Source organism: Alligator mississippiensis, chromosome 1 (genome assembly GCF_030867095.1).
Source record: "Alligator mississippiensis isolate rAllMis1 chromosome 1, rAllMis1, whole genome shotgun sequence".
NCBI lineage: Eukaryota > Metazoa > Chordata > Crocodylia > Alligatoridae > Alligator > Alligator mississippiensis.
In genome coordinates this window covers 329,808,370-329,827,774 of record NC_081824.1, presented here as the reverse complement: position 1 = coordinate 329,827,774, position 19,405 = coordinate 329,808,370, and the positions used below count along the sequence as shown (strand labels likewise).

Genomic DNA, 19,405 nt, shown 5'->3' with positions numbered 1-19,405 from the left:
AATCCTCATTATGGATTTTTACTCAGATTGAAATCTTTTTTTTTTTTTTTAAGATACTCAGTCAGCCTTTGTCCACTTGCTACCTAGTAGCCACCCAATGTGAAGAACAAAAGGCTTTATATTTAGCCATGCACAGGTAAGAAAACAGCAAAAGACAGCAAGCTGGAAGGCAACAAGCTGTTGAAATGCACCTAAATTAATGTAACTGGACAAAAGTGGCAGTAGGTGACATAACTAAGCAAGAAAATAGAAGCTTTTCAAATTATGATGAGGAAAATAGGGTCAATGAGAGAGCTCCTGAAAGCAGCAGCCAAACAGCTACAAACTAATTTGACTTGATTTGACAGTTTGGCACTTACCTACCATTTGCAATCCTATTCTACATGCAGTTTGTGATATTTTTCCAGGTACAATTCTATGACTTTTGCTTGTCTAGGGAGGCTGTGTAAAACCATGAACCTGTTCAAACAAAGTTCAGCTTACTTTGATGCTAAGTAGCTGTTCTGACACACTTCACATGGAATAGGTTCACAAACTATTTTAAGTCCTAGAAATGGTAACTGGGTGACTGCCATTTGGGTCCAGGAAGTGAATTAAGATGCTCCTGTTAGTCTCTCAAGGAATAACATACTGAGAAATGAGTCTTCTGTGGATGAATCCAAAGTAGTAATGACAAGCAGCATGTAGGAGGTAGGGTAAAACATACTTATGAAGTACTTTAAAATTAAGTCCCCTGTTAAGCTAGTCATGCACAGGTAAGAAAACAGCAAAAGACAGCAACCTAGAAATACACCTATATTAAGGTAACTGGAGAAAAGTGCCAGTAAGTGACATAACTAAGGCAACAAGATGTTATGTCCTGGTGACATAACTAAGGCAACAACTTTAAGACATAACTAAGCCATGAACTTTAAATGTGGTCTTCAGCACTGCCTATTTCCATATTTTCCATCTTCCAACAACATCCTACCCAACCTTGAGAAGGCCTAAAAATTCAATGTAATCACTGAGACAAGACAAATATTCAGTGGAATGCTTGTATTTTGACCTATGTGAAAATAAAACAAACCTTTTGAAGTAAGAAATCTTGCATATGACAAGTTGCTTTTCAGGTTTAGAAGATAATGTTCACAGGTTAGGTCGACATAACTTAAATCCCAGGGTTTAGTAACTTTCACAGCACAGATGAAATACATTGTTGCCTTAGGCAATTGTTTACATTCATGCACTTACGGCTGGGTAAATCACCAAGACACCCTGTAATAAATCCCCTTTCTAGAACCAGCATAAGATGGCAAAAATGCTGTCATGGAAATTAGAGACGGGGAAGGCAGAAAGACTTCTAGAACCGCTATAAAAACACACATAGTTAACCCATGTCTTTTGTAATACAGGTCTTGTTGGAAGGACTCATTGGCTGCTAAATTGCAACTTGCTAACATCAGTTTTAAAAGAAATAATAAAGTAAAACATAATTCCATGTGCTGCAAAATTATAAGCCTAAACCTGAGGAAACTGTCATTTTTTTTCTCTAACATTGAACAGCCACAATGCTGAAGACGGCCTTGGTATTTTTCTCATATGAACAGAGTAGTAAAAGCTTGCAAACATTGAACTCTTTACACATAAAATATACATCTGCTCTCAAACTCTCATATTCAGTACATTTCCCTGCCTGCTTTATATACGTTTGTTCCAAAAATCTAAAACAAAGTCAGGTTCACATTGAAATAAAATTTACATTCCTTGGTGCATAGCATATTAAATCTTTTTCCAGAACAAACAAGCCTGACACTTAAAAACAACCTTTATTTAAATGCAAAGGTGGATTAAGACTAATTATATTCTTATCTATATTTCCCACACCCCAGGGATTTAGGCCCACTTTCCTCTGACATACGCTTACCTCATATTTGCAGTGCTCTAAATTCACTCTTCCTCCTACCTGACATTCCTCTGTTCTCTTTCCCAGTCACTTCTCAGAGGCCTCAAACTCAGCATCCAAGACCTGGACTGGTGAGTGAAGGAAGCCTGAACTGATTATTTTAATGCTGTAATAAACTATACTAATATACAGAACTATTTGTAATTCTGTAATTGTTATATATTTTCACAATAAACAATAAGGTCTAGTTATTTTGAGTTAAGATTTCTAGATAGCATATCCTATCCATTCCAATAGTAAAATACAGGGATATAAACAACTGTCATTCAGCATGCCCTCAGTGCACCACTCACTGGAGCTCCTTTTCAGTTTTAAGTGACCCAGTTTCTGTATGCATATGCCATATGCCTGCATTTTGCTGGAGACTAGATATCATTCTGAACTAATCTACTGCTTCAATCCTTGTTTTCTATGGTTTCCATTAAAACCATTGCAGTATACCACCCAGTAATCATCCTCAAGGTTAGTGCTCTTCTTGGTAAGAGTATCCCAGATTTTGATTTTAATTTTGTTGACCTTTTCCTTTTCTATTTATATTCTCTCACTAAAATTGTTATCATCTTATTTTACGTGTTGCCTTACTTTTTCTTTGTCCTTTCCATTGTCCTTTAATGTATAAACTCCTTTCTCCTTTGTTTCCTTAGGATGTGTACAGATATTTAGGAGGTTAGATTGGGTAAAAAATGGCTACCTGATCTAACTTAGTTTGCCCATGTGCAGACCTTACCTGTAGATCCCTAGTTAGGTCAATTTAAGTTTCAAACTGTACAATCGTTCTCCAAAGGTTAGATTGGGCAAAAAATGGCTGGCCTGATCTAACTCAGTTCCCATGAGAAGAGCACTAAGTTAGATCAGGAGTGGGTTAGACCAATCTAATCAAACATCTGTACATGTTTGGAGCACAGCTCTGGGCCCAGGAAAACCCAGCTGTGATCCAGCCCAAAGACCATGCTTTTCCTATCCCTACCTGTCCCCCACTGGGCTATTTTAAGCCCCCAAGCCCTTTTGCACTCCTAGATGGACCAGCCCCTGTGAACCAGCTAGCTCCCCCTCAATCCTGTCAACCCCCTCCCAGTTCTGCAAATTGCCCCTAGTGCCAATTTTACAGGTGTTCACTGGTGACAGGACCCAAATCTATGCAAGTTGGGGTGTGGAGAGGGGTAGGCTAGATTGGGGGGGTGCGTATTGGTCTGCAGCAGGGAGGGGTTGTCTGTCTGGGTATTGGGAGAGGGTTGGGTGGCTGAAACCTCTTTGATCCCACCAACCTCCCCCTGGAGCCACTACCCCCCTGATCACATCAATCCACCCACTGCAGAGGTCTTAGCCTTTCCCAATTCACCCACTCCCTCCCACTTCCCCCACTTAGTTAGATCTGGCACCTGGCACTGGTAAGCACCTGCAAAACCATCTCTAGGGGCAGTTTGCAGGGTTGAGAGCTGTTTGGCTGAATTAAGGGGCCTGTGGGAATTGGTGGGGTCTGGCAGGTAGGCCTTGGCAGTATCAGAGAGGGGCTCTGATCTCACCAACCCCCACCCCTAGGTCACACTACCCCTGCCTGTGGACCCAGATAGATCCTCACTTCCACCCCTCCCCACACCCTGACATACTTTGATTGAGCTCCCAGCACTGACAAAGGTATATAAAAATGGCACCCAATGTACAATAATATGACTTAAAGTAAGCAGCATAACTGTAGATTAGAGTCCATGAGCATCTGTACTGTTCAACTGAAGAATCACTGAGTTAGATAAGGTGGCCATTTTTTACCTGATCTAACCTCCTGGACTTCTAAGAGTAAGGTCTGTACACATCCTTAGTTTGTCTCAGTCTGTTTTTCTTTTCTTTCCTCTGTACCTCTTCTTCTTAAAACCCAATTTCTCAGGAGATTTTTATTTTCTATGCTCATCTCTTAATTTCCCTTCAGGATGTCTCTGCTTGCCTCATTTACCATGAATCTCTCCTGAACTCACCTTCTCCACAAAGCCATGTCTCTCTCACTCCCATTTATAACACAACTACTCACTTGTTCACTTATCCAAAACTGGCACCCATCCTCATCTCCTTCCTTGTTTTTAATAGGGCGTATGTATTAAATGACTGGAGAATTTGGTATGGATTACATTGGCAGGGGATGGGGAACAGAATCTGTGACCTTAATAAGATAATTCCTGCATAAATAGAAGAATGTAATGCTTAACCTGCTGCCTTCGTTTTATGTGTCTGTAAAACACAAAACCAACATTAGATTTCTGATAGACAATGCACCTTATTGTTCTTCAGCTACTAAGAATTGACTTGAGGTTGGTATCATATATATTTCAGAAATGTGGGCTACATTTCTTATATTGAAGTTGTACTAAAGCTTCCTTCTTTCTTTTAATCTGAGTTGTATTATTCTAGTGGGCAACCATTGATTCTTTTGGATCATGGTGTATTTGTGAGAGGTCACCCAGACCTTTGACACATGCCTGGGCAGGAGTATAGAGGAGTATCATTCTACTTTAAAGCAAATAATATCAAACTCAGATAGTATTTATACCCCATATTTTATAGCTTTATAGCTATAATCTCCATCGTTCCTTAATGTTGACCTTCTCTACATCAATTTTTATAATGACTTAAATTTCACACTGAAGAGTCTTTTTGATCTGAAAAAAATGGCAAATGAATAAAATACATTTGTTGAATCTGACCTTTTCCCACATATGTGAGATTTATTGAATCATCATTTTCCAACAAAAATTACTCATAAAAAAATCCTGAACAACTTTAGTAGCTACAGCAATCTAACATTTTTGAACAGGCTTTAAATGCAAGGATTTACAAATCAATTTCTATTCAACTCTTTATTCTGCCAATCATTTCTTGAAAATTGTTATTTTGATTCCTTATTAGCTATGTCCTCTCCTAGGACTGTAACCTTCTCATGGTGGAGAGGCTTGTGTGTTCCAATGACCCTCAGAACTATGTCATCTGGAGTCTTGTATTCCTGGTAGGGTTTTCCCCAGTGAACAGATCTGAGGTGAGGTCCCAGACTAAGCATGGTCCAAACTCTTGAAGACCCCAATGGTGGAACAGCGCACTTAAGGACATGTTGGTTCTCTGTGGCAGTGACTGAGAAGTCCTCTTTAGGATCCCTTCTTCTCACCCTGAAAGGGGCAGTGGCTAGAAAAGGTGCCCTAAATGTAGGCTGTCTCAAACCCCCTTGGCTGGATTGCTGCATCCAGTGGGATCACCCTACTTCCTGCCAAAATCAACAAAATTAAGTACTGAAGTTCACCACATGGAATGTCTGCACTCTCATACACTCTCTGAACAATGAGCATCCTGAATGAAAAACCCCCATAGTAGCTAGAGAACTTGCAATATATGACATGGATATTTCTGCCCTAAGTGATACTTGCTAGGCAGATGAAGGCCAGATAAAAGAAGAAGGAGGTGGATATACCTCTTGGGAAAGGAAAGCCACTTGAAGAGGAGCTTGCTCATGGGGTTGGCCTTGCCATCAAGGGCAAGATTGTCAGCCATATTTCAGAACTCCCTGTGGACATCAATGAATGCCTTATGACTCTCCTCCTCAAGCTCAGTAACAACCAGTATGCTATGGTCATCAGTGCATATGCCCTCCACACTTGAGATGAAGCCGTCAACAAGGAACAGTTCTACTATGCTCTTGACACAGCCCTGACTGCCACTGCTAAGGAAGATAAACTTGTCCTCATCAGTGACTTCAATGCAAGATTCAGGTGACACTCTGAACTCTGGAGTGGCACCATTGGGAAAGAGGGGGTGGGGAAAGTTGACTCCAGTGGTATCCTCCTCCTCAGCAAATATACAGAGCATGACTTGCTCATCACAAAAACCATCTTCAGACAGAATGACAAATATAAGACCAGTTGGAAACATTCACACTCCAATCACTGGCACCTTCTTGACTCTATTATTGTCAGAGACAATGATTGTACTGATGTCCATATCACCCAAGTCCTGAGAGATGCAGATGACTACTGGACATACTACCATTTAGTCAGATTAATCACAGACATGCAGCTTGCACCACAACACCATAAACAACTGAAAGAAATGTGGAAGACATTTAACATAAGTGCACTCCAAGACCAAGCTAGAGTCTAGTTGCTTCAGCAATGCCTTACTGAGAGGCTCTTTGACCTACCTGATGACATCAAGGTCATCCAGGCACATTGGGAGGAGCTTAAGAATGTTATTCACAAGGCATGTGATGAATCAATTAGATACTCTACTTACTGTCACCAAGATTGGTTTCACAAGAGCAATGAGGAAATCCTAGCACTTATCCTTCAGAAGAGAGCCATGTTGTGCAGTTGAATGAACCCTCCAACCAGCAAAATGGGAGGCTTACCAATGGCTCAAAGCTGTAGTTTAGAGGAGGCTACAGGTCATCTAGAACCAGTGGTAGCAAGTGAAGGTCATGGAGATCCAGAGTTTCACTGACCAACATGACATGAGAAGCTTCTTTGAATCAATAAAAGCCAACCATGGGCCATGTTCCAATGGCCCAACCCCTTTGTTATCCCAGAATGGCTCTACCCTTCTCACAGACAATATATCCATCAAGCAACTCTGGAAAGAGCACTTCAAGACTGTATTCATCTGTATATCTGAGGTCTTAGCTGCCACCATTGAGTTCATCCCTCAACACCTAGTAAGAGAACCTCTTGCTGATTCCCCCATCCTTCAAGAAAATCTGGTGTGCCATCACTCAAACCAAGAAGAATAAGGTGCCAGGTCCAGATTATATCCCCTCAGAGGTCTTTAAACCTGGTGGAACAGCACTAGTGCAAAGATTTCATCACCTTCTTATCAAAATATGGGTTAACAAGGAAGTTCCACCTGACTTAAAGAAAGCCAACATTGTGCGTATCTTCAAGAAAGTGGACAAGTCAGTATGTAGGAACTACCAAGTCATCACCTTTCTCTCCATTGCCAGAAAATTTCTTACATCCTTCTGAATCTCCTCCTCCCCCTTGCTGAAAATGTCCTTCCAGAATCCTAGTGTGGCTTTAGACTATCTCAGGGTAACACCAACATGATTTTTTGTTGCACGACAGATCCAGGAGAAATGTAGAGAGCAACACCAGGAGCTGTTTATGGCATTTATTGACCTAACCAAGGCCTTTGACTCCATCAATTGTGAAGCCTTATGAAAGGTGTTGTCTAGGTTTGGTTGTCCACTGAAGTTCATCAGTGTCCTCAGGCTACTCTGTGATGGGATGACTGCCACAGTCCTTTTCAATGAATCAGAGACAGACCCATTTACCATTTGTACTAGTGTCAAGTAGGGCTGCATCATTACCCCAAACCTTTTTTCCATCTATCTTGCTGTGATTCTGATTCTTATCTGTGACCACCTTCCTCCCAGAATTGGGGTTGAGTATCAAATGGATAGTCAGCTTTTCAACCTGCAGCACCTTCACAGCAAAACAAAAGTTACCAAGACTGGCATCACTGACCTTCAGTATGCTGATAATTGTGTTATCCTGGTGCACACTGAGGCTGATCTTTTCTCAGGTTCCTATCACAGCCTGGGACTTTTTCCCCTCTCTCCTCCCCTGCCCAGCAGACATCCTTCTCATATCAAGGGATAGCTGATGATTACCTATGTTCTTCTCATCTTTATTTGGGATTATTTTTTTCTGCTTTGACTTCTTCTTTATTTTAAATTTGAGTTAAAAGGAATATAATTAGAAGTAGGTAAAGTCTCCTCAAAGGAGAATACATATAAGGACAGGGCCTAATGTTGTGCTTCAACCTAGCTGTGCTCTGCAGATGCATGAGATACAAATTAAGCTACCTGTTGCACTTTCCATGAATGGCTTTGATTCTCCGGAGTGTCAGAGTTTGTGCCAAGTCACTGTACAGAGTATTAATACAATGGAGCATTGTCCAATAATAACTTGTCAATGCTTCTAACTTCACTTGCCAGCGTAAACTATGTCTCAGAAGTCTCCAATTTAAAAACAAACTAATAAACTATAGCTTATACAATGACAGAGAAGTAATTTTAACGTTTGAATTAATGTTCACTGAGAGGTTGACATTATTGTTACATTAAATGAAGTCAGATTGTTCTGATTGAATTTGTATTGAGTACTTTCACTAGTTAAAAAATAAGTAATACTTGAGGGAGAAATGAAAAAACAGGGAAAATGCAATAATTTCAGAAATACATTTTTTATTTCTTTGCAATGTAATCTAGCCTTTGAAAAAATTATTCTTCAAGAAAAGAATCCTTTATAGAGTATGAAATAATGTATTTGGTTTATAAGAAATAATAGTATTAAGCTTTAATTTGTTTTCAACTAAAATATTACCTCAGTACATTCTTCTTTACTGTTGCTGCATCTAGGTTCTTGTAGATGCACAAGTGAAGTTGTGGCTGTGAAGGTCCAGGAAGGATATGGAACAAGGATTTTTGGTGATATTTTTTAGTGGACCCACTGTATAATTCGTAGAGATCCTTTCCTTTAGATTCTTGTTAATTTGCTGATTTTTTTTATCATTTTTTTTTTCGATTCCTCTTCTCCTGCACTTGGACAGTGATGGAGGTGGCTTGAGCTGGTTGTATACTACCAATCTCCACTGTGGCATAATGGGACGATAAGGCAGAAAGAAATTACATTTAATGAATTTTAAGGGTCTTTGATGCTGGTGCAGGAATGGGGCACTGGCATGGAAAGTCACATTTCTTAGACTCTAATGAAGATATCTAAAGACCAAGCCCTTTATGCACATTTTATGGTTCTCTCCATTTTTGCATTTTTACTATTTATCAGAAAATTATTTTTCAGAACCTGTAAATCACTCAGAAATGTTACATTTGGTGGGCCAGCTCCTACAACAGCAACAACAGCAGGCAGCTTGACAAATCGCCCTTGAAGAAAAGTGGCTCCAGCAACAAGCATGGGCTCAGAGGAACCAAATCAAGCTGAAAGTCCCCAAGATGACTCCTCAAGATGACCTGGAAGCCTTCCTGGAAATCTTCAAGCAGGCAGCATTAGCCTCAGGATGAGACAGAAGCTGCTGGGTACTCTTGATAGGAAGAGCACAAGCCACATTCTGAGCTATGCTGCAGGGAGAAGCTGTAGATTATGATAAAATAAAAAAGGAAATTATGTGTCACTTCTACATCAACCCAGAGAAGTATTGCCAAGTCTTCCAAGCAAAAAAGAAGATGGAAGATAAATCTGCAAGGATCTGAGCATTTGCAGACCTGCTAGAAAAGTGGTTAAGACCACAAGAGGCATCTAAGGTCAACCTGCATTACCAAATTTTGCTAGAATATTTTCTTCAAGATTTGGATGAAAATACACAGTGATGGTGTAGTGTTGTCATCTGAAATCTTCTGTTGAAGTATTGTAACTTGCCTAAGATTTTGATAATGCACAAGGAGAAGGTAACTGTGAATGAGGTCCAAAGGGAAGGCCGAATCCAATACCACGAGAGACTGACCACAAGGATGTCCATGAAGGGCAATGTGCTACAACTGTGTGTTTCCAGTGTGGACGAATGGGGCACATGGCAAGAGAGTGTACAAGTGCCGCCCAACTAGTACACCACTCTGGAGAGTCCCATTTCAAAGCTCGGATGTAGTGGAATGAACCAAGGGATAACAACCAGATGGAAATGATGGACTGCAGCATAGGGAAATCAATCTGGGAAGAAACAAAGGAGAAGCCCACAGTCTGGACCAGCATGGGTTAGAAGAAGATACAAGCCATCATAGACGCATGTTGTTCCCAGACCCTGATTCAGGTGGACCTAGCACCTCAATATTGGGCCCCAAACATGACAGCAGTCTGGATGATTTGCATGTGTGGGTGCAACAGGTGGCCGCTCGGGGCCAGGCTAAAATGTGGCCTGCACACCTGCTCCTGGGGCAACCGCCCGCCTTCTCACCTGCCACGCCTTGCCGTTAATTAATTAATTAGTGTTAATTAGCAAGAGGCTGCCCTTGTACTGCCCCGCTGCCAGGGGGCTCTATCTGCGGCTCTGTTTCCTCCCCTACACCTCAGTCCACACCTCGCCGATGGAATAGCCGTTGTCTCAGCCTTATCACAATCAGGCCCCTGTTTATCCTCTCCGGGCCTTCCTTCCAGTGATCAACCGTGCTGCCCCCTCTCTGGGGCCTCCACATCCACACTGGGACTTCCCAGTCACTGCGCCTTCTCCGGGGCTTTCTCCGTAATGCTGCCCCCCTTCTTTGGGCCTTCTCAAGTGTTGCCCCTCCTCTGGGGCTCACCATGCTCACCCTAGGGCTTCTCAATAGTGCCCCCCTCTCTGGGGCTCGCCACGCCTGCACTGGGGCTTCTCAATAGTGCCCCCTCTCTGGGGCTCGCCACACCCGCACTGGGGCTTCTCAAATAGCTGGGGTCTATGTACCCCATACACTGCGCCCTTACTGGCGCTGGGGTCCCCATGCTACTGTGGGTTCCCTATGAGACCTTCTCCAACCCCTAATAGCCTCACCCAAACCACTGGTGAAACAACAAAACGAAACAGAAACTCGAGCCTCTTGGCTATAACCTAAACATAAGCTGCCTGGCTATAACAACATTGCTCAAGCATCTTAGAGCTGCCATAAGCTGTAACTGTGATCAGGCTTCTTCTTGCATCCTGGCTTAAGGCACTCCTGCTTCTCTGGCTGCTGACAGGGAACTGCCTCTGGCCTACTGTCTGTGCTTTATATAGGAGCCAGGCCCTGCCCCTTTCAGTCAGCTGACCTCCTGATTGCCCTGGCAACCCACAGCTGGGCTCCTTATTCCCTGCTAGGGCTCTTTCCCTGGCAGTTTCCCTTCTCTAGGAGCAGGGCACCTCCATGCTCTGTGACAGTGGGAACCCTCTACATATCCTCGACGGAATTATTGAGTGAAGGTATTAGACATCATGAGGGAGATGCCCATTGGCCTAGGCAAGGATCTTACTTATCCGATGTTGTTGGGCCGGGACTGGGCTGAAATTTACCACATCTTGGATGTGGTGAGGGCACAGAATAAAAAAAGGCTGGGACTGGTGGGGGAAAAATCGGAAGTCCCCTCAGAGTCCAACAGATTTGATCTCGAGAGTTTATCTAGCAGTATCCATTTCCAAGAAGCACAAAAAGTAGAGGATTTGTTCTGATCCATTATCCAGTCCGAATTGGCCAAACATGATGAACAGGTAATATGCCCCAGATGGCACTGTATTCTACCTAGATATGAACTTAGAAAGGGCCTGCTTCATAGAATCACATCAGGTCAACATACAGGGCAACAGATACCACAACTCTTGCTCCCTCAACCTTACCAAGCCACACTATTGAAGCTAGCCCATGAAAACCCCTTGGGAGGGCACATGGGAAAGGCAAAAATGGAGTCTAGGCTGACTTAAAAACACACAGACAGACAATGACCAGAGAATATGTTGGGCCCTCGCTTTACAACCGTTTTGTTTTAACATTGAATTTAGGCTGGGCTGAGCTGGGCCGTGACAATACGGTGGCTGACTTCCTGTCTTGGTGTCATCTGGCAGAGGATCATGAAGAGCAACACACCGCCCATTTGGGTGAGTCCAACAGATCCACAAAAACCAACTGGGGGCTGGAATAAGGTGCCTAGCAACATCTTAAGGGGAAGGATGTGTGGAGAGGAACAGGCAGGAACTCATGAAAATCTTCCCACAGGGAAAGAGAGGCCTGCCAGGGAAGAGACAGCAGTGGGGGAAGAGAGCTTTTTATGCCAGCATCCAAATCATCAATATACATGTTGAGCAGCACCGGGCCCAGGAGACACCCATGTGGTACACCACTTGAAACCTCCTGACATTTTTACATGAACCTGTTAATAATTATCCTTTTTTTGTGACTATTGTGCCAGCTATCTGTCCAGTCCACCTTATGGTAATTTTCTCTAGCCAATATTTGTTTATGAGAAGGTTCTGCGGGACCCTGTCAGAAGCCTTTCTGAAGTCCAGATATACTATATACATATCATCCCCTTCATCTGTCTCAATGGAGACGATAAAGTTTGTTTGACATGATTTGTTTTTCATAAATCCATACTGGCTGCTTGTGATCAGCCTTTCCTCCTCCAAATGCTTGCAAAGAGTATTTTTTAGGATATCTTCCAGTTACTTCCTGGGTATTGAGGTAAGGCTAACCAGTCTGTGGTCACTGGGTCCTCCTTTTTGACTTTTTTAATGAAATGCACTACACTGACTCTTTTTCAATCCTTTGGTACCTGGCTTGTCTCCCACAACTTCATAAAGATCATTGTCAAGGAATCCAAGATCACCTCTGTTACTAGTTTCTTCAGTACTCTAGGATGAAACCCACCTTGCCCTGATGACCAAGGATCCTGGTTTTCTCTGATAAAAAATAAATCCCCAACGTTGGGGTAAAAAAATGTAAACCAAAATCCACATTTTTCCATAATCAAAATGAAACACCACTACATACATACATACATACATACATACATACATACATACATTAGTGGCATGCATTTTCATTTTACTAACCCCAAAATGTGGATTTTGGGTTCCTTTTTTAACCCCCAAATTGGGGATTTTTTAAATCAGAAAATCAGGATCCCTGCTAATGACTTGAATTCATTCAGAGCCAACAAAAGCTCTCTTTCTTGTTGTCTGCTCCCTCAGCTTGCCCCATCCATATCCAGATAACCCTTATTAAGTGTGTGTCTGCAGCTTAATTTTTTTGTGAAGACGCAGGCAAAGTAGTTGTTGAGTAGCTCTGCGTTCTTCGCATTTTCTGTTAGGAGTCCCCCCCTGGCTTGTTAACAGAGGACCCACAGCTTCCTTGCTCCTTCTTTTCTGGCCAGCATACTTATAGAACCATTTCTTGTTGTCCTTAACCTCTTTCGCAAGGTGCAGCTCATTCTTAAATTTTGCTTTCCTGATTTTGTCCCTTCAGGTTCTTCCTATTTCCTGATACATGTCCTTGGTGACCTGCCCAGTGTTCCATTGCCTGTATGCTTTCCTGTTGCATTTAAGGTATTTGCTCCTCATGTAGCTACATTGGCTCTTGCCATTATTTTTCCAGTACAGTTTCTTGTTAGGATTCCATTACTGTGACTTTGAGAAGCCCCAAGCCCTTCTGGCTGCCTTTATCCTTCAATCTATGCTCCCATGACACCGTGCCCATTAACTCCTTAAGTTGGATGAAATCAGCTTTTTGAGATCTAGCATCCTAAGTTTATTGACCTCATGCTTTCTTTGAGTTAGGATCTGGAATTCTATTGTATCGTGATCACTTCTTCTCAAGTTGCCCATTATCTTCACATACTCCACCAGTTCTTCCCTGCTGGTCAGGACAACATGCTTGAATATATTGCTGAGGATGGTAAGTTTATCACTAGAGTTGGCCTCATTTTCTGTAACTTCGTCATTGAAGTCAGAAATAAAGATTTACCCACTGACTTTCTTTTGTAAATTCTGGCTCTTAATAATTAAGCAAAATATTTTGTAAAATATTAAAATTACCTCTATAGTTGTTTAATTGAACATTATTTTTAGAGTGACTAATATATACTCAAATTACAGACCAAAAGAAGAATTAGTTACCACATATAATTAATTCAACATGATTCTGCAAAACCATTTTTAAGTTTTCCCATTGTTAAGTGGTATTTTTACAAATTGAGTTAGGCACCAACTTAAAGCAATTTTGGCAGAAAAATGGATTTAGGAAAAAAGATGCAAATTAGATTCTTGCTTTCAGGCTTTGAGTGGATCTAAAATCTGACAAAAGTTTTATTAGTCTTATAACATACAAAGGCTTAGGTAAATCAAATGTGAAAGTATAGCCCTTCCATCACAGGGAAGATCCTTTTACTTTCCTCCAGCTGTGTTTGGTTTAAAATTGTACTTACTGGATCCCTAAGACCTCACATCCCTGTATCTATCCCCTTCTATGTAATGCTAATAGGAACAGATGTTCTTTCAGTAAAATCTCATGGCTTAAAGTTTACATTTCTCTGAAGAAACACAGGCATCAAGAATTTCACAGGAGATAAAATACGGAAACTACAGATGCAGGGATCTATTTGCTCAGACGAAATCCTGGCTTTATTGAAGTCTATGTTAAAGCTCTCATTGACTTATTAGAGCCAAATTTTACTCCAGGAATAAAACTGTGGAAAATAAGTATTTCTAAACCTCATTGGAAAAGTTTCTGAACACTGAGTACTGTTTGCCTGAAACCCAGAGGTGACAAATCAGCTTGAAACTATTCATCCTTTACTTTATACATATACTGAACACAAGACAAAATAGACATGACAAATAGAGGGCATGTTAATTGCCCCCTTCTTTTGACCTATTCTTTAAAAATAACTATTTCTTTCAAGCCTTAAAGATGACTCAGGTGGGAAACATTTTATTTTAGATGACAAGTTTACTAAAAATCCTGCCACTTCCTTTATATTGCCTCTGACTTAGCTCTGTTTGAGTCTTAAAAACCCACTCTTTGATGGGTTCTACACAGTGCATGGTTTTGACCCTAGCACTGCTACTGGTCTGAGATGAGTACTGTGATGTTTTGAATATCTGCAATTTATTTTTTCCTGAAAAAAGAAAAATAGCATGGATACTGTGACACTATGGCAAACAACCAGGTTTACCAATCCCAGTTGCCTATTCTAATCCTGCTTAGGTCAGGACTAATCCAAATATTGGGTCATTCAACGGTTGCCTTATAGCCTTTGATAAATTCATTGGAGAACTCATTCTATTTCTTAGTAGAAATAGGTCATTTCTCAAACTCCTTTTAATAACTGCCATTAATTGTTTCCCTTATTGACAATATCAGTTAGATATTGAAGCACAAGTAGAGCCTCTCCAGGTCTCAGTTAAAACCAGAGGGAAGCCAGAATTATTACTTTCTGTGCACTACGTCTACCACAAATTAAAGAACAAATGACGTGAAGGCAGAACACGTTGAGCTGCCTGTAAAACTCCTTTTCCTTGGTTCAGAAATTTGTTTTCCCCATGTACCAGTGGGTTCAGATAATCTCCTTGTGGAGAGAAAAGCAGGGTAATGTATCAGTCCTTAAGGAAGAGTGGAATACTTGAGATGTGTATGCAACACCCTGGATTACAAACTGCCCCAGTATTTGTACAGAGAAAAACATTCATTTTTTAATCAAGAAGATAAGGTGTTATTTGGATTTTTCTGTCTTTCTCTCTGTTTAGCTTTTTTTTGCCTCCTTCCCAACTTTCTCAATAATCTGAGAGTCCATCTTTGAATTTGAAAATTTTCTCAGTAAAAATGTAATCCAACTTGATATTTCTCACCAAAGCATTTCAATTCTGACAAAACAGAACATTTTAATGAAAAAAAACCATATTGAACATATTTTGAGCAGCTCTAATTTGGCTTTTTTAAAACAAAACATCTTTATAATCCCCCATTTGTTAATATTTTAATGTTTTCTGATATAACTGCAGTGTGGTGATTCCTGTAAAGTTTCTGTAAAACCTTTAAATTTCATCAAATCAGTATTTTGCAATGTAAAATGTAAAGTAAAAAAATATTCAAGCACCTCTGGAACAATGTTTGAAATGAAGTTTCACAAACAAACATCAATCTTTCTATAACATTTCCTTCTTTGTGTATGTTCTTGTATCCTTATATGACAACTGTAGACCATAACTCAGAAAATATATTTATATCTTTTGAGTTTTCTAGAAACAGTAATTCCTAATGATAATTCAAAATTACTTTATACATGTGTCTATTCACCATAGCTGATAAACATGACAGTTAAGAGAAGGGGAATCCATTTGCCAAAGTAAGAAGCTTGGTTATCATGTAACATAATTAATGAAATTGGGTATCATAACAGGGCGCACTCTCCTGCACAGCTCAAAAACGGGCAGAGAAGCTTATATGGCCTGGACTGACCCTTAAATTATATGCTGTGAAAACATTGCTGTTTTTGTTTTGGCCTCAGGTTTATACTAGTAAAAATATAAGTTTTACTAGAATGGAAATACTAATGGTCCCTTAACTACACTGATTGATAGTGATATAGCTAATAGTGTGGGTTAAGTTATTTTTTTCAAGTGTAAAACCAGTTAGGAAAAGAAAGAGACTTTGTGAGCTCAGAACAAAACCAGCATTTTAAAATACTTTTATTTGTTTTCCTTAAAAAAGTTCTGTGTTGACTTATTCAGTCTGTCTCCTTGTGCTAGGATGACTTGGAGGCCTATTTTGTTTTGTTTTCAATCGAGAATTTTTTGCACACCAGGCAGCATTTTTTCCATCCTAAAGCAGCTCTAATTTATGTTCATTTAAAAAAAAAAAATAGAGGGAGAGATGTTAAAGAAATGGAGCCTTTTACTTCTTGGGACATGTTAATGCTTTCTGATATAATTGTGGTGTTTAATAAAATATTATTTCAGAAAACAAAATGTACGATTTTCTTTTCCTGAAAACTGTTATAAATGAATATGCTATGTAGCTATTACAGCAGTTATACAAGAGCCATAGAAAACAACCCCTCGCACATGTAGGAACAGCCAATAATTAATAAGTGCTTAGGAGTTGTGAAGGTAAGGGATATAATGAATGAATTTTTTCTACCTTATACAAAAATGAATGGGGTCTAGTTTCCCTTTATGTGTTATGTAAGGTAGATTTATTTCCCTGCATTGAACAGGGTGAATAGGCCTCTGTTTGTATGGTGTTGTATGCATTTTGAATATATTTAACAGGTATGCAGTTTTGTAAATCCTATTTATTGTTTAATGCTAACATTTAGCTATCAGAATATTGACATATTTTCAGGTAGGCCAAAGGTTTCAATTCAAATGTAGACATAGATTAGGATTAAGCCAGGGGTTAGAGTGCCAGTTCAGAATTCAGTAGCCACTGGCGATCCATAGGAAGCAGTTCTCAGAAAGTTTTGAAACAGTGAATACCTGAAATTTGACATAATGGAAAATTCACAAATTCAGTCTTCCAAATGAGATCGACCCTACTTTGAGAAGCATTGAACATCGATCTAAAAAAGAAGTCCATCTTGGTTTAGCCTCTAACTCAGGGTGAAAGCATTAGATGTTGGAACCAAGGATACATGACTAAACCTCTGAAATGTAGTGGTGGGAACAGGAGAGGGAGTAGAGAATCAGTGCAGCAGGTGAAAGGAGTTAACTAGGTAATGAGAGTTTGAGTTTACATGTTGGGATACTTTAGCTAATTTTTTAAATATTATTCTTACCAACCAGTAGTAGGAAGTAAAAGAAGGAACCACCACTACCACTTTGGTTGCAGTTCTAGTTATGGCCGGAAGCAAATGTTTAAACACATACATTGTTTATTGTCAGAAACTCAGGTGCTTACAGATTTTAGGCACCTGCAGAGTTAGGTGAGACGGAGTTTTGAAGATCTGTATTTTGCACCTAAGCATCTACAGTGGCAACAAAGCAGCATGTAGGCACATACATCCCTTTGTGGATTGAGACAGTAACCTAATCCTGCTTTTATATGTAACAAGGTAATTTCATCATTTAAACGAGGTAGATATCCTATTTTGGGGAATGGAGAGGAGGCTGTATTTGCATTACTTTGTTAAAGACAGTTTTTCATTAAGATTTTTTATTAAAAAATATCCTGTCCATTCCATATCTCTTTCAATAGACTTGTACATTTTTTTCTCAGTGTCTAACCTTTTCCTCTTTTCATTGTTGTAGTCTGTTACAGTAGCCTGCTAACATTCAGCTCAGTGACTGTATATATTTCCTTAAGAGAAATATGCCCACTTGAACAGTACTCTCATTATTGTGTGTGTGTGTGTGTGTGTGTGCGCGCGCGCGTGTGTGCATGCGCATATGTGTATAATATATCAAGGACTTCAAACCCAAGAACAAGCTTTGACAAGTGAGTAAACTGGATCTTAAATGTGGTATCTAAGGCAGTGGACCAACACAATTAGCTTTGATTTCCCTTCTTGAATACAGCGTCCAGTTACTATATCAATTTCATGGCTTTTGTCTTAAAATAAAGTATATTGTTAAATAACAGCTTTATGTCTAATTCTTGAGTACCCTGGGGATTCATATTATGAACTGGAAGTAAGGTAGACTCCATGAGCTAACTGTCTAATGCCTATAACCTTGCATTCTCCAGTCAGACAGGTATCATTTGTCATGTATCTTTTAATATCTAAGGTAGATTAATTTAGGTAAATGCAAGATGTAAAAAGTGATATTAAAATTCAGTATCTATAAAATTCAGTATTCAGTACTATGTCTCCCTGGACATAGTAACATCCATCGTAGCTAAGAATACTGTTGAATCAACATAGAAATTAGACATAAATATAGAGCACTGAAAGACCAGGCCCTTAATAAAACCTTTTATCTCAAAACCCATGATCTTTACAGAAGTTCATATCTGGATACAATCATTGTAGTAGCCTCATACATATCTCAGTCTGAAAAGTTCCTACCTCTGGAGAATCTTCATACATAAACTTGAATTTTGTGTTGAGATGCATCTTATTTGTGATACATAGAAATCACTTAAACTGTGGATATTTTGACGTTATGTTGCACACACTTTTAGGCAAGCCACAACTGCATAATCCACATTCTGCAGGTACCCCCTCCATCCATTCACAAAGTGAATCTGCTCCTACTACTTATTTTAAAGGGAAAAAATGATATAATATTGTATGTGGCAGACTCTGTAGAACTCCTAACAAACTACTTAACACTTACAAAAGCCTTCTTGAACCTCACTAAAGTGGGACTTTCAAAAGTGCTTATCAGTGACCTCACTGAGAGCAGGATTATCTCAGGAATGAGCAGTGTTGATGATCCTGTCCTAATTTTTCAAAGGTCACTGATTCTTGCCAGGAAGAGATCATGGTAGACAATGAATATAAGAGTAAAGGTAAACAGTTTTACTTATGAATCATTCTGGGTACAGCTTATCAGCTCAAACGCCTGTCTTCTACATAAGTCTAATGAATGAAACCTGTTATAGAAAATAATCATCATCATCTTCATCACCAATATCATAATTTTAAAGAGGGATTAAGTGCTAAAAGTGTTATCAACTCCTTACTAGAAAATTAATCGTTACCTCATCCAGATAAGGAAGCAAGGATCATTATCCCAATTTTACAGATTAGAATTTGAGGCTTTAAGGTTAACATAGTAAAAAATGAGCACTCTGCTGTGCTTTCATTTCTAAGAGCTGAGATCTGAGCCACCTACAATCCATTTCACATGTGCTAAGCAGCTACAGCTACTTTAAGCAGTTGAAACTCAGTTCAGACATTCAGCACCTACAGCTGTTGGTCCTTCCCTTTGAGCATCCAAAACTTTTTGCCTGTTAATTGAGTAAATACACTTGAAAATATTAACTTACATCAGTGCTGTTCAACCTCCAGCCTGTGGGCTAAATGTGGCCTTCAA

At 39.9% G+C, this 19,405-nt stretch overlaps 1 long non-coding RNA gene across 1 annotated transcript; it reads left to right on the top strand.

The window, feature by feature from the left end:
* Positions 1-1,375: 1,375 nt before the first annotated feature.
* Positions 1,376-17,921, top strand: LOC109285016 (uncharacterized). The gene is made up of 3 exons (XR_002092697.2): positions 1,376-2,016; positions 11,432-11,527; positions 11,646-17,921. It is a non-coding gene; the product is annotated as an uncharacterized LOC109285016 (long non-coding RNA).
* Positions 17,922-19,405: the final 1,484 nt, after the last annotated feature.